Source organism: Monodon monoceros, unplaced genomic scaffold (assembly GCF_005190385.1).
Source record: "Monodon monoceros isolate NGI ecotype Baffin Bay Population unplaced genomic scaffold, NGI_Narwhal_1 Super_Scaffold_10, whole genome shotgun sequence".
In the NCBI taxonomy this organism is placed as follows: Eukaryota; Metazoa; Chordata; class Mammalia; order Artiodactyla; family Monodontidae; genus Monodon; species Monodon monoceros.
In genome coordinates, this window is record NW_021703766.1 from 14,651,550 (window position 1) to 14,664,567 (window position 13,018).

The 13,018-nt window shown below is 42.4% G+C and overlaps 1 protein-coding gene across 5 annotated transcripts in view; it reads left to right on the forward strand.

Moving 5' to 3' along the window:
- Positions 1-1,721: 1,721 nt before the first annotated feature.
- IST1 (IST1 factor associated with ESCRT-III) overlaps positions 1,722-13,018 on the forward strand; it is a 30,525-nt gene continuing 19,228 nt past the window's right edge. For 2 of the 5 annotated variants that reach the window (XM_029242632.1, XM_029242658.1), the window contains exon 1: positions 1,783-1,958. The gene's annotated coding sequence lies outside the window, so the exon portion shown is untranslated. Of the gene's footprint in view, positions 1,959-9,890; positions 9,972-13,018 lie in introns of all 5 variants that reach the window. The other 3 variants (XM_029242649.1, XM_029242676.1, XM_029242639.1) reach the window with 3 other exon arrangements.

Genomic DNA, 13,018 nt, shown 5'->3' on the forward strand with positions numbered 1-13,018 from the left:
CCCCCCCCCCGCCCCATATGCCACAACTAGAGAAAGCCCGTGTGCTGCAACGAAGACCCAACGCAGCCAAAAATAAATAAATAAACAAAATAAATAAATTTATATATATATATAAAAGGACCTATTCTTATAAAATCTCAATGCTATTTTCATGCTTAAGAAAGTAACAATGCTTTGGTTAGTTGGTACCATATAATACATGGCCCATCATCTAATTTTCCCAATTGTCTAAAATAATATCTTTATAAAAGGCTATAGGCGGACTTCCCTTGCGGTCCAGTGGTTAAGACTCCGAGCTCCCAACGCAGGGGACAAGGGTTTCTTCCCTGGTGGGGGAACTAAGATCCCGCTTGTCGCTAGGTGCGGCCAAAAAAAAAAAAAAGACTATAAATTGGTTTGAATCAGTATCTAAACAAGGTCCACACAGGTAACATTTGGTTGTTGTGTTTCTAAGGCTCTTTAAATTCGAGCAATTTGCTCTCTTTTTTTTTAAGATGCTATTACTTTATTGCAAAATGGACTCAATTCATATATGCACACATTTACCAAAAAAAAAAATCCACCACATATTAAATGAAAAAAGCAGTGTATTTTGAGGTTCTGAAAGCTGGTTTTAATTTAGAAATACTGAAAGTGGTTATACAGACACGTTATTTCTAAATCCATATGACCCTCTTATGGATACACGTAGCTCCATCCTTGTCATATGACCGCATCACAATTTAGCAAACCACGATTTTGGTCTTGGTAGATGCAGCCTGTACAGCAGGGGGCAGGATTACCTCCTTCTGGAAGCCAAAGCTCAGGAATCCCCTTCCAACGTTAAGCAGAGAGAATGGTTTTCAAGTTGAACACAAGGATAACTAAATGAAAAAGTTTCCTCTCAATCCAGAGATAAAGTAAATTCCCAGAGAATGTGGTGCTGAGGAAACATCTTAAATAAGTAATACTGTAGATATTCTGATTGCAAGAGCAATCACACTCGCTTTAAAAGCGGGGGGGGGGGGGGGGGGGCAGGCGGGGCTTCCCTGGTGGCGCAGTGGTTGAGGGTCTGCCTGCCAATGCAGGGGACGCGGGTTCGTGCCCCGGTCCGGAAGGATCCCGTATGCCGCGGAGCCCGTGAGCCATGGGCCGCTGGGCCTGCGCGTCCGCAACGGGAGAGGCCACAACAGTGAGAGGCCCGCTTACCGGGGAAAAAAAAAACAGCAGGGCAGGAGTATTAAGAGTGCTTAGGGGACAGGGTGGGTGGCCTGAGGGAGGAGTGCTTAGAGTCGGATAAAGAGCTGTGTGCTGCCAGAGAAGGGTGGAATCCTGCTCAGCAGGTCATTTCATAAAAGAAACCGAAACGCAGGAGGGATGCCTCCATGGCGAGTGGAGTCGAGCAAGGAACAAGAGCAAATCTGAGACTAACTCAGGGAGTTGGGAGGCGGTACTGGAGCCGGTTTTTCCATATACTGGAACAACGCTAAACATGGGCGCGGACTCGGAAAACAAGCATCCTCCGCCAGCCTCCCTGCGGCCGGGGAAACACCAGCGAAATACAACGAGCGCCCCAGCAGGTGACTCTGAAGACGTCACGTGTATTCCGCTGCCGTCCGTGCCTCCGCCGCTGGAAGTAGTCCTCGGCTGCGCCTGCGCCGAAGGGAGCTGGGCGGTGGAGCCCGGACGCCCTCGGGGCGTGAGTCCCGAGCGGAGGGCGCGCAGCCAATCCCTGGGAAGAGGGCGTGGCTAGCTCGGCCCCGAGGATCCCTCCGCCCGTGCTCACTGTCCTGAGGACTGGTTAGCCGCCATTTTGGACGCCGAGCCTTCTTCCCAAGTCTGTCTCTTCCGTTTTCAGGTCCGGATTCGGTCAGGTGAGTGTGGCTTCTTCAGCGTCAAGGATCTTTGCTTTCCTCCTCACACTGCGCTCCGGATTTAGAAGTCCCTAGCCCAGGATTCAGAGGACCTTGAGGTGGCAGGTGAGGAGAAAGAGAAGGATGCTGGATGTGAGGGTCGGCCTGGAGGTCGGGCCGGAAGGGCTGTGGCGCGGAAGGCCGCCCAAGGCCGGGCCCGGGGGCGTGGCAGGGCCGCAGGCAACTTGGACACCGTTGGTCCCGAATACTTGACGCCGCCAAACTCTTGTTGTCCTCCCTGCTCCGAGGCGTCACTTCCCCGGGGCGGAAACGCCGCGGCCTGGGCTTCGGCACCCGACAGGGACAGGGCCGGGCCGGCGCTCTCGGGGACTCCCTTACCCGGTCCCTTTTGGCCCAGGGAGACTTCGGTAAGGTTGTGTCCCCGGTGCCTGCGGGAGTCTGTTCGCTTCCGAGCCCGGCAGCCTCCCCCCGGGCGGGGCGGCCTCCTGGGAAGGTATCTGGGGGCCCCGGAAGAAACTGCGTTTTTCTTTAGCGGAAGCAAAAAGCGACCTTTGGCCCCCTTTCGCAGACCCCTGCCTGTCTGATGAGCAATCTAGTGAGGAGCCTGTAGCCCTGTCCTTGCCCCCTTCCTCTTTCTGTTCTCATCGCTCCTCTTCCGCGGTGCTGGAGGTGAGAGGACTTGAAACTCGACCTGCATAGTTTTACCGGGATCGGGACCGAAGAGTGTCCGGTTTAATGATTAGGTAATAGGAGAGGCAGCGACTTCCACTCTCTGAAGTGGTAAGATTGAAATTAAGAGCTGGTCATAGTTTTTCTATTATGCTTGCGTATTCATTATTTTTTATTACGAACATTGCAAACAGGCAAAGGTAAAGACTGTAATGAATTTCCTCCTAATCCAGCTTCAACAACGATCAGTTCATGTCCAATCTTGTTTCGTTTATACCCCCGTTGTGTATTTATTTAATAAATAGTTGATATATATATATGTTTCCTCCCCCTCCCCCCTCCCCCCCTCTGACTCCTTTACCTACGGCGAAATTTCCAAGGGAAATTTTGTTTTTACAGCTTCCTCAGAACCTCATCTTCTGGGATAGGAGGACTTAGTAATATCCGTTTATTAGAGGATAAAAGATTGTTTTGAAAGCTCAGTGTTAGTATTACATTTTAAAGCCACCCAGTTTCTCAAGTTTTCTCATTTTTAAAGTAGTGTTATTATGTCCAAATTGTTTTCTTTCTTCCTCTACTCCTGTGCCTCTGGCTTCTCAATGATAGGAGCTCCAGAATCCCCAACTCTAGTCTACTTAGTTTAAGCTCTCATTCCTTTAAAATCAGAATCAATTCCCAATGATGTGTAGTCTCTTTTGATTTAAAAATAAAACTAGAAAAGAGTGTAGTCTAATGAAGTAATTTAAAATACAGGAAAAGTAGTATGCACATGAATACTAACTTCAGCATTATTTTACATAGCAAATATAAAAAGGTTGAGGAATTAAGTAAAAATGATTATTCAGTGTGGCATTAGGCAGCCATTTAAAATAAGGTTCTATAGGCTGTAGCAGATATGCTGTTAAGTGATATAAGGATTCACTAGTGATCAGAGTCCATCATTAACAACTTTGTAAAAATATGCCTTAAGAGAAACTCTTGGTAAAAGCATACCCAAAGAATTTTTTTTTTTTTTTTTTTTTTCGGTACGCGGGCCTCTCACTGCTGTGGCCTCTCCCGTTGTGGAGCACAGGCTCCGGACGCGCAGGCTCAGCGCCCATGGCTCACGGGCCCAGCCGCTCCGTGGCATGTGGGATCTTCCCGGACTGGGGTAGGAACCCGTGTCCCCTGCATCGGCAGGCGGACTCTCAACCACTGCACCACCAGGGAAGCCGTACCCAAAGAATTTTTTGTAATTTTTTTAATGTTACTTTTATTGAGAAACGAGATAAAGATCCTTTTATAATGCCTACACATTTCAGTATTTATAGCTCCTTCCAGAAAATCTTGATGGTCTCTGAATTCTGAAGCCTGTACTTTTGTTGTGAGTTATACATGATGCTACTGGTTTTGTGGTTCTTCATTTTATTAAATTTTCAATCTTGATTAGTTTGGTCACTGGAGATTTGATTATAGTGTGAAAATACAGTAAACTTGGCATTCTGTAAATGAAATGGTTTTAAGAATTGGGCTATATTATCTTGGAAATGCTTTCTAGCTTGCTTGTACTTTATGTCACATCTTCATGTCTGCAATACCTAAATCATACCTAAATCTGTTTACATCACTTATTTTGTAAGAAAGAAGCATTCAGGATAAATAAAATAATACATTTCAAATACAGAAGTTTTCCTGTGTACTACAAAATATCATTCTATCCACTATTGACTCTGTTGCCTCCCTTCCCAGCTTGGTTCTTTTGGAGCTACAAGACTCTAAAGTTGGTTTCTTAGGACATGAGGGTCTGTTTTGCTATTTCTAGCTAAGTTTTCAGGATTACTGCCTCTAGGCAGCTTCACTAATTTGGCTAGCTGTTCTGAGCTGCAGCAGTCTTTCCCTTCTCCCCCCAAGTAAAATGAGGAATGAGCCAGTCCATGGTTTTACATTTTCCCTTATTCAGGATGGAGAGATTATCCAGTTTTAAAAGGCTCCTGGAGCTGAGTAATAAAAGAGGGACTAGATCAGTTTGTTGTTCCAATGTTAAGGTCTGGGGTAAAGTGAGGGATTGGAAAGAGCCAAGAAGGGAACATGAGGTTGCTGCCCAGTGTGTGACATAATGGTGTTACACTAATAAAAATAGTAGTTAGAATACTGAGAAGTAGATTTGCAGTCACTAGTTCATAATCCTTTTATAAGGTTTATGTTATAGTTGTTTATGTATCTTATAGTTGTTTTTGTGTCACTTGTCCCCATTAGATTGTGAACTCCTTGAAACACCAGGGTCACATCTTAAATGTCTCTTGTCTCTGTTGGCTTAGCACAGTACTTGATAGAATAGCACTCAACAAATGTTTGGTGAGTGGATGAGTGACAGTAAAAATGTTGAGGCACAAAATGATCTCAGAATAACCTCTGAATCAGAAGAGAATTTTAAATTAGGTATTGGACAATATTAGTATGTGGTAATGTATATATGTTTGTTTTATGTGTGTAAATGTTTGTATATGTATAAAACAGTAACTGTTTACCAGAACAGTTTATCAACTTTTAGGTTATTCCTAAAATTAATATTCCTAATCATGTAAGATACAAAGTTTATGGTAGTTAGCTTTGGAAGCACAGGTTCAAATCCTGAAATGTGGGAATTCCCTGGAGGTCCAATGGTTAGGACTTGGCACTTTCACTGCTGGGGCCCAGGTTCAGTCCCTGGTCGGGGAACTAAGATCCCTGCAAGCTGTGCTGCATGCCCCCCCCCCAAAAAATCCTGAAATGGTAATTAAATTGATCTTTTGTATTAGATAAGTTTTGGGTCTGATGATTTTTAAAATATATTGGTAATTATTTAGGACCTGTGCCCCCTGCATTGGAAGCACGGAGTCTTAACCACTGGGCAACCAGGGAAGTCCAGGAATCTAATTTCTGAAAGTTGAAAATCCTCAGAACTCAAGTTGACAAAGTGTTTTGGCAAATTATTTTCCTTTCCTTAAATCTAAAACAAAGCTAGATTCTGTAAGTTTGTGAAATTCAAAAATCAATGTTATTATTTCATTAATTTTTATTATTTATTTTTGGCTGCATTGGGTCTCCACTGCCACACACGGGCTTCTCACTGCGATGGCCTCCCCCGCTGTGGAGCACAGGCTCCAGGCGCGCAGGCCTCAAGCCGTGGCTTGTGGGCCCAGCTGCTCCGCGGCATGCAGGATCCTCCCGGACCAGGGGTCGAACCCGTGTCCCCCGCATTGGCAGGCGAGCTCCCAACCACTGCGTCACCAGAGAAGCCCCTAAAAATCAATGTTATTTTAAGTTAAATTTCCACTAATTAACATGATGAATGAGTGACAGCTTTGTACTAAGTACTGTAAGGCAGTGTGAGAATAACAGTGGAACCTCAGAAATAGTGTTTGCCTTCAAGAAGAGCTATACTGATTATATACAGTTGAAATCCTCCAATGAGGTCAAAACAGTTAATCAAAAAAGTTAAAGCAGGGGAAAAAAGATACAAAGCATACCTTTAACATTTTATTTAACCTAAGACACATACAAAATTCCATTTAATAATGGAGTGTAACCTTTAAAAATTGTGAATCGCTGTATTGTATATCTGTAACATATAATATTGTACATCAACTATTCAGTTTTTAAATTTTATTTATCAGCTGATCTTTAGGTTATTAGACCTTTTCTTTGAGTATCGGTCTTTTTTTTTTTAAATTTCTGGCTGCATTGGGTCTTTGTTGCTGCGTTCGGGCCTTCTCTAGTTAGCGGTGAGTGGGGGCCACTCCTCGTTGCGGTGTGCGGGCTTCCCATTGCGGTGGCTTCTCTTGTTGCGGAGCACCGGCTCTAGGCATGCAGGCTTCAGTAGTTGTAGCACGCAAGCTCAGTAGTTGGGGCTCGCAGGCTCTAGAGCGCAGGCTCAGTAGTTGTGGTGCACAGGCCCAGTTGCTCCGCAGCATGTGGGATCTTCCCGGACCAGGGGTCGAACCCGTGTCTCCTACATTGGCAGGCGGATTCTTAACCTCTGTGTCACCAGAAAAGCCCAGAGTATGGGTCTGTTGACTAGAGTTTATTTTATTTTACTTTATTTTATTTGTTTATTTTTTGGCCGCGCCTCTTGGCTTGCGGGATCTCAGTTCCCCAACCAGGCATCGAACCTGGGCCACAGCAGTGAAAGTCCGGAATCCTAACCTCTGGGCCACCAGGGAACTCCCTAGAGTTTATTTTAACAAACGTTTATATGGTGCTTATTGTGTACATACGTTCTAGGCACTGTTCTAAATGCCACAATTTTTTTTTTTTTTTTTTTGGCCGTACTGCAAGGCTTGCGGGATATTAGTTCCCCAACCAGGGATTGATCCCAGGCCCTCGCCAGTGAAAGCACAGAGTCCTAACCACTGGACAACCAGAGAATTCCCTAAACTCCACAGATTTTCATTTAATCCTCATACCAGCCTTTTGAGGTGTGAGGGTTCATGTAAATATTTGTGCTAATTTTCCTTAAATGTTTAACAGAGAAGCTACCTGGGCCTGGATTTTCTTCTGGAATGGTTCCTAATTTTATATTCAATTTTTGTAATGTTTAGGGGCAATTACATTTTCGACTTCTTTGTGTCAGTTTTTTTTTTTTTTTTTAAATTGAAGTATAGTTGATTTACAGTGTTGTGTTAGCTTTGAGTGTACAGCAAAGTGATTAAGTTATACATGTATATCTCTTCTTTTTCAGATTCTTTTCCGTTATAGGTTATTACAAGATGTTGAATATAGTTTCACTTTGTGTCAATTTTGGTAAATTGCGTTTCTAACAGATTTGTTCATTTTGTCTCATGGTTGAATTTATAGGTGTAGATTAGTAATAATGTCCCCTTCTAATGTTTTTGTAGGATCTGTAATGATATCTGTCTCTTTCCGTCCTGATACTGGTAATTTGTGTCTCCTCTCTCTCTCTCTCTTCCTCCCCCTCTCTCCGTCCTTCCTCTTTTCAAAAGAACCTGCATTTGGTTTCATTGATTTTCCTCTTCTCTGTTTCATTGGTTTTTGCCTTGTTTTTATTGTTTCTTTCTGCTTGCTTTGGGTTAATTTTGCTCTTTTTATCGTTACTTGTGGTGGAAGCTTAGATTACTAATTTGAGACCTACCTTCTTTTTTTAAATATAAATTTATTTATTTATTTATTTTTCGCTGCGTTGGGTCTTTGTCGCTGCGCTCAGACTTGCTCCAGTTGCGGTGAGCAGGGGCTACTCTTCGTTGCCGTGCGCGGGCTTCTCATTGTGGTGGCTTCTCTTGTTGCGGAGCACGGGCTCTAGGTGTGCAGGCTTCAGTAGTCGTGGCACGTGGGCTCTAGAGTGCAGGCTCAGTAGTTGCTCCGCGGCATGTGGGATCTTCCTGGACCAGGGCTCGAACCCATGTCCCTTGCATTGGCAGGCGAATTTTTAATCACTGCACCGCCAGGGAAGTCTCGAGACTTTTCTTCTTTCCTAATGTAAGCATTTAGAGTTGTAAATTTTGCCCTAAGCACTGTTTTAGCTTCATCCACAAATATTGGTGTTATATTTTAATTTTCATTTTCTTACAGTTTAAACCTTTAAAAATAATTTCCACTTGAAACTTCCTCTTTAACATGGATTATTTAGAAGTAATGGTGTTTAATTTCCAAGTGTTTGGAGATTTTCTGTTATCTTTCTTGTTACTGATTTCTGGTTAATTTCCATTGCAGTTAAAGAACATACTTCGGGTGACTTAAGTTCTGTTTAATTTGTTAAGATTTGTTTTGTACTTCAGGATACGGTCTATATTCATGAATGTTCCCTGTGCTTTGCTGTGTTGAGTCGAGTGTTCTATGTAAACATCAGTAAGATACAGTTGGTGTTCAGTTCTTGTATATCCTGATATTCTGTCTACTAGTTGATGAATTACAGAGGGAAGTACAGTTGAAGTCTCCAACTACAATTAGGGATTTGTTTCTTTGTCCTGTCTTTTCTTCTTGTATTTTGAAGCTCTGTTGTTCCCTGAATTCACTATTAGTATTGCTACATTTTCTTGGTGAATTCACCCTTTAATGATTATATAATATTCCTTTGTATCCCTGGTTTTCCTTGCTGAAGTCTACTTTAACACTTCAGCCCCTTCAGCTTTTTTTTTTTTAAATTGAGATATAATTGATCTATAACATTTTATTAATTTCAGGTGTACACCATGATTTGATATTTGTATGTATTGGGAAATGATCACAACAGTAAGTCTAGTTAACATCTCTCACCATACAGAGTTACAATTCTCTGTGTTTTGTGTTTAGATCATTTCTTTTTAATTATGTAATTAGTATATTTGACTTCAGTTCTACCATTTTATTATTTGTTTTGTTTTTCATTTCTGTTTCTGCTTTCCTGCTTTCTCTTGGGTTATTTGAACACTTTAGTGTCAAATTTAAAATCTGTCGAGTTTTTTAGTCTAGTTTTTGATATAGTATGTTTTACTGGTCACTCTAGGGATTACAGTGGATGTACTTAACTTTTCACAATTTACTTAGAATCAGTATTTTATCACTTATTGTGGAATATAGAAACATATAGGTCCCTTTGCCCTGCCCCCCTTAATACTATTATGTTGTGGTTATCTTATGTATTACATCTACATACATTGAAAAAAATCCCATCAGACAATGTTATTAGTTTTGCTTTTAACTGTCAAATACAAATTTTTTTATTTTGGCCATGCCACTTGGCATGCAGGATCCCCAACCAGGGATCGAACCAACGCCCCCTGCAGTGGAAGCGCAGAATCCCAACCACTGGACCGCCAGGGAAGTGTCCCTCAAATACGTTTTAAGAGACTCAAGAGAAGAACCATCTATTATATTTACCCAGATATTTGCCATTTCTGTAATATAAGATATAAATACTTGCCATTTCTTCCTCTTTTTAGTTTTCCAAGTTTTCTTATTAATTTTCCCTTATCTGAGAATGACTTATTTCACCTTTATTTCTGAAGGATATCGTCTCTGGATATAGAATTCTGGGTTGACAGTTCTTTTCTTTTGGCACTTCTTTTTGGCCTTCATTGTTTCTGATGTGAAATCTATTATTTGAATAGGTCATCTATTGGTAACATGTTTTTCTCTGACTGCTTTCAGTATTTGAAAAATTTGTCTTTAGTTTTCAATTTGATTAAGATGAGTACAGGCATACATTTCTTTGGAGCTCTCTGAGCTCTTTCAGTCTGTAGATTTATGTTTTTTGCTAAATTTGGGAAGTTTTCAAAAGTTTTTTGGTACCAAACTGTTTCTCCCATCCTTCTGGGATTCTGACAGTGCAAACATTAGGTCCTTTGCTGTTTGTTCTACAGATATCTGAGGCTTTGATCACTTTTTTCAATGTTTTTTATCTCTGTTTTTCAGATTGGATACGTAGTATTGACCTATCTTGAAGTGCATTGGCTTTTTCTGCTGTCATTTGCTTTCTGCTATCCAGCTCACACAGTGAGTTTCTTACTTTTGATGTATTTTTCACTTCTAAAGTTTGTTTCTTCTGGAATTCCCTGGTGGTCCAGTGGTTAGGACTCGGTGCTTTCACTGCCGGGGCTGGTTTCCACAGAGCCAAAAAAAAAAAGTTTGTTTCCTCTTTATGTCTTTTGTTTCTTTACTGAGACTTTCTGTTATTCATTTCAAGAGTATTTGGCCTTACCTGTTGCAACGTTTTTTTTTGTTTTTGTTTTTTTAATAAATTTATTTATTTTGGCTGCGTTGGGTCTTTGTTGCTGTGTGCGGGCCTTCTCTGGTTGTGGCGAGCGGGGGCTACTCTTCGTTGCGGTGCGCGGGCTTCTTGTTGCGGTGGCTTCTCTTGTTGCAGAGCATGGGCTCTAGGTGCACGGGCTTCAGTAGTTGCGGCACGTGGGCTTAGTAGTTGTGGCTCGTGGGCTCTAGAGCGCAGGCTCAGTAGTTGTGGCGCACGGGCTTCATTGCTCCGGGGCATGTGGGATCTTCCTGGACCAGGGCTCGAACCCGTGTTGGCTGCATTGGCAGGCGGATTCTTAACCACTGCACCACCAGGGAAGTCCCCTGTTGCAACGTTTTTAAAAAATTTTTTTTTAATTGAAGTATAGTTGAATTGTTGCAACCTTTTTATAGTAGTTGCTTTTTTTTGCGGTACGCGGGCCTCTCACTGTTGAGGCCTCTCCCGTTGGAGAGCACAGGCTCCGGACGTGCAGGCTCAGCAGCCATGGCTCACGGGCCTAGCCGCTCCGCGGCATGTGGGATCTTCCCGGACCAGGGCACGAACCCGTGTCCCCTGCATTGGCAGGCGGACTCTCAACCACTGCACCACCAGGGAAGCCCTATAGTAGCTGCTTTAAAGTCTTTGTCAATTAATTCCAACATCTGTATAATCTCAGCATTGATGTATGTTGATTGTCTTTTCCATGAGTTGACTTTCCTGGTTTGGTGTATTTCACCCACTCTGTCCACACCAGGGGGTCCCCTTTCTGGTTTCTCAAGGCAGGACTAGAGAGCTTCTCTTGATATTCTTCCTTTCTCTATCAGTGCTCACTTCTGGGTTTCAGGCTGCCTTGCATCTAGGCCAGGGAATATAAGAGGGAAAAAAGTGATAAACTCACTACCACTTTATTGGCATATCAAATTCTGGTCTCCATCCAGCTTCTATTATTTACTTTTCAGAATTCTCAAACAGCTGCTCCATACGTGCTCTTCAGGATTTATAGCTTCATTCAGTGAAAGGAATGCTGAACCTAGAACCCTGTTCTTTACTTCTGTTTTTTAAGGACTATTCATGTTTTTCTAAGTATAGCTAGTTCATTAATTCTGATTTCTGGATAGTATTCTGTCATGTTTCTGTGACATTTTATCAGTCTTCTTGTAATGGACACTTAGCATTCCTCCACCTCCTTACTACCACAGAATCTGTATACATGTGTCTTCATGGTCTTCTGTACAGATTTCTTTCAGGGTATATGTCCAGGAATGGGATTGCTGGATCCTAAGGTATATGCATACATTTACCATTAAGATATATATATATTATTAAATAGTGATAGACTAATACTGCTAGAATACTGATAGATGAATAGAGTATTATTTAACCTTCAATGGAAGAAAACTCATGTGCTACAACATGGACTATTGGAGTCTACTAATATTAGTACTCCGTTGTGTGTGTGTATATACACACATGTATATACATTTTGTTTATCCATTCATCTGTCAATGGACAGATTGTTTCCACCACTTGGCTATAGTGAATACTGCTATGAACATGGGTGTGCAGATTACATTACTGTTTTTTTGGGGTTTTTTGGGGGTTTTTTTTGCGGTACGCGGGCCTCTCACTGCTGTGGCCTCTCCCGTTGCGGAGCACGGGCTCCGGACGCGCAAGCTCAGCGGCCATGGCTCACGGGCCTAGCCGCTCCGCGGCATGTGGGATCTTCCCGGACCGGGGCACGAACCCATGTCCCCTGCATCGGCAGGCGGACTCTCAACCACTGTGCCACCAGGGAAGCCCTGCGTTACTTTTAAGAAGTAAGATTTGCAAGAGATGTCTTGAGGATTAATCTCAATTGTCTATGCCTTTTTGCCTATTTCATATAATTCAGTACAATGGGATATTTAGTGTCCTGCAGAATCATAGGGTTGAAACGGACTTTAGAGATTATGTTGTAAGAACTTAAATTATATTAACTATACCGTACTTACTATTGTAGAAAGACCATTTAGCTTCAATTTTCTAGCTTGGTTAACTGAAGTCTTAGTACAGTGTAAATTTGAGGTTGCTTTGGTAGATGTAGGTTCTGGCTTCTTTGGTCTTGTGGAAAAATAATAGTCTTTGGGCTGGATACTTTCTGTTTCCTCCTCCAGAGCCACATACCATCCTTTTCCCTCTGATCTACATCCCTGGAGGCTCATTCACGTGTACCGTGTCTGTGGGCCCCTTTGCTTTCTGGCTTCCAGTTGAAGGGTAGATGGATTGGCAGGAGGAATGAGGGCTAGGTATTTATTCCCCTGCTGCTTCCCTTCCAGGTTGCTGCAAGTGGTCTGCATACCTCTACCAGTGATTCCTGTCTGGTGGCCCTTTCCATATAGCTACCCTCTCCAGATTCTACTTCCTCATCTTGCCCCTTCAGGCCTAGATGTGTTAATGGTTCTGGGGCAATTCACTGTCCTTTGTTGGTTTCTCTAAGTCTTACCCACACCTTTGTAAGTAGTCTCTCTTCTTTTTTTTATTCTTCTAAATGTCTTTATTGTACATCACAAATATTTCACATTATTTAATTGAGAGGCTTACAGAAATAGAGTATATTTCTATCATTGATCAGTAAAGTTCCTTCAAACCCTCATTGTCTTTATTTGTGCACAATATACTCGATATATTTTGTGGGTTTTTTTGACTCATTTAGAAGGGTTAAAAGCAGCAAGAACTTATGTTTCTTTCCATTACATGCAAAAATCAATTTTGACAGTGATAAATTGACTACCTTATGGATTCTAAATACCACTTTTAGATTCTGATCTCCCAT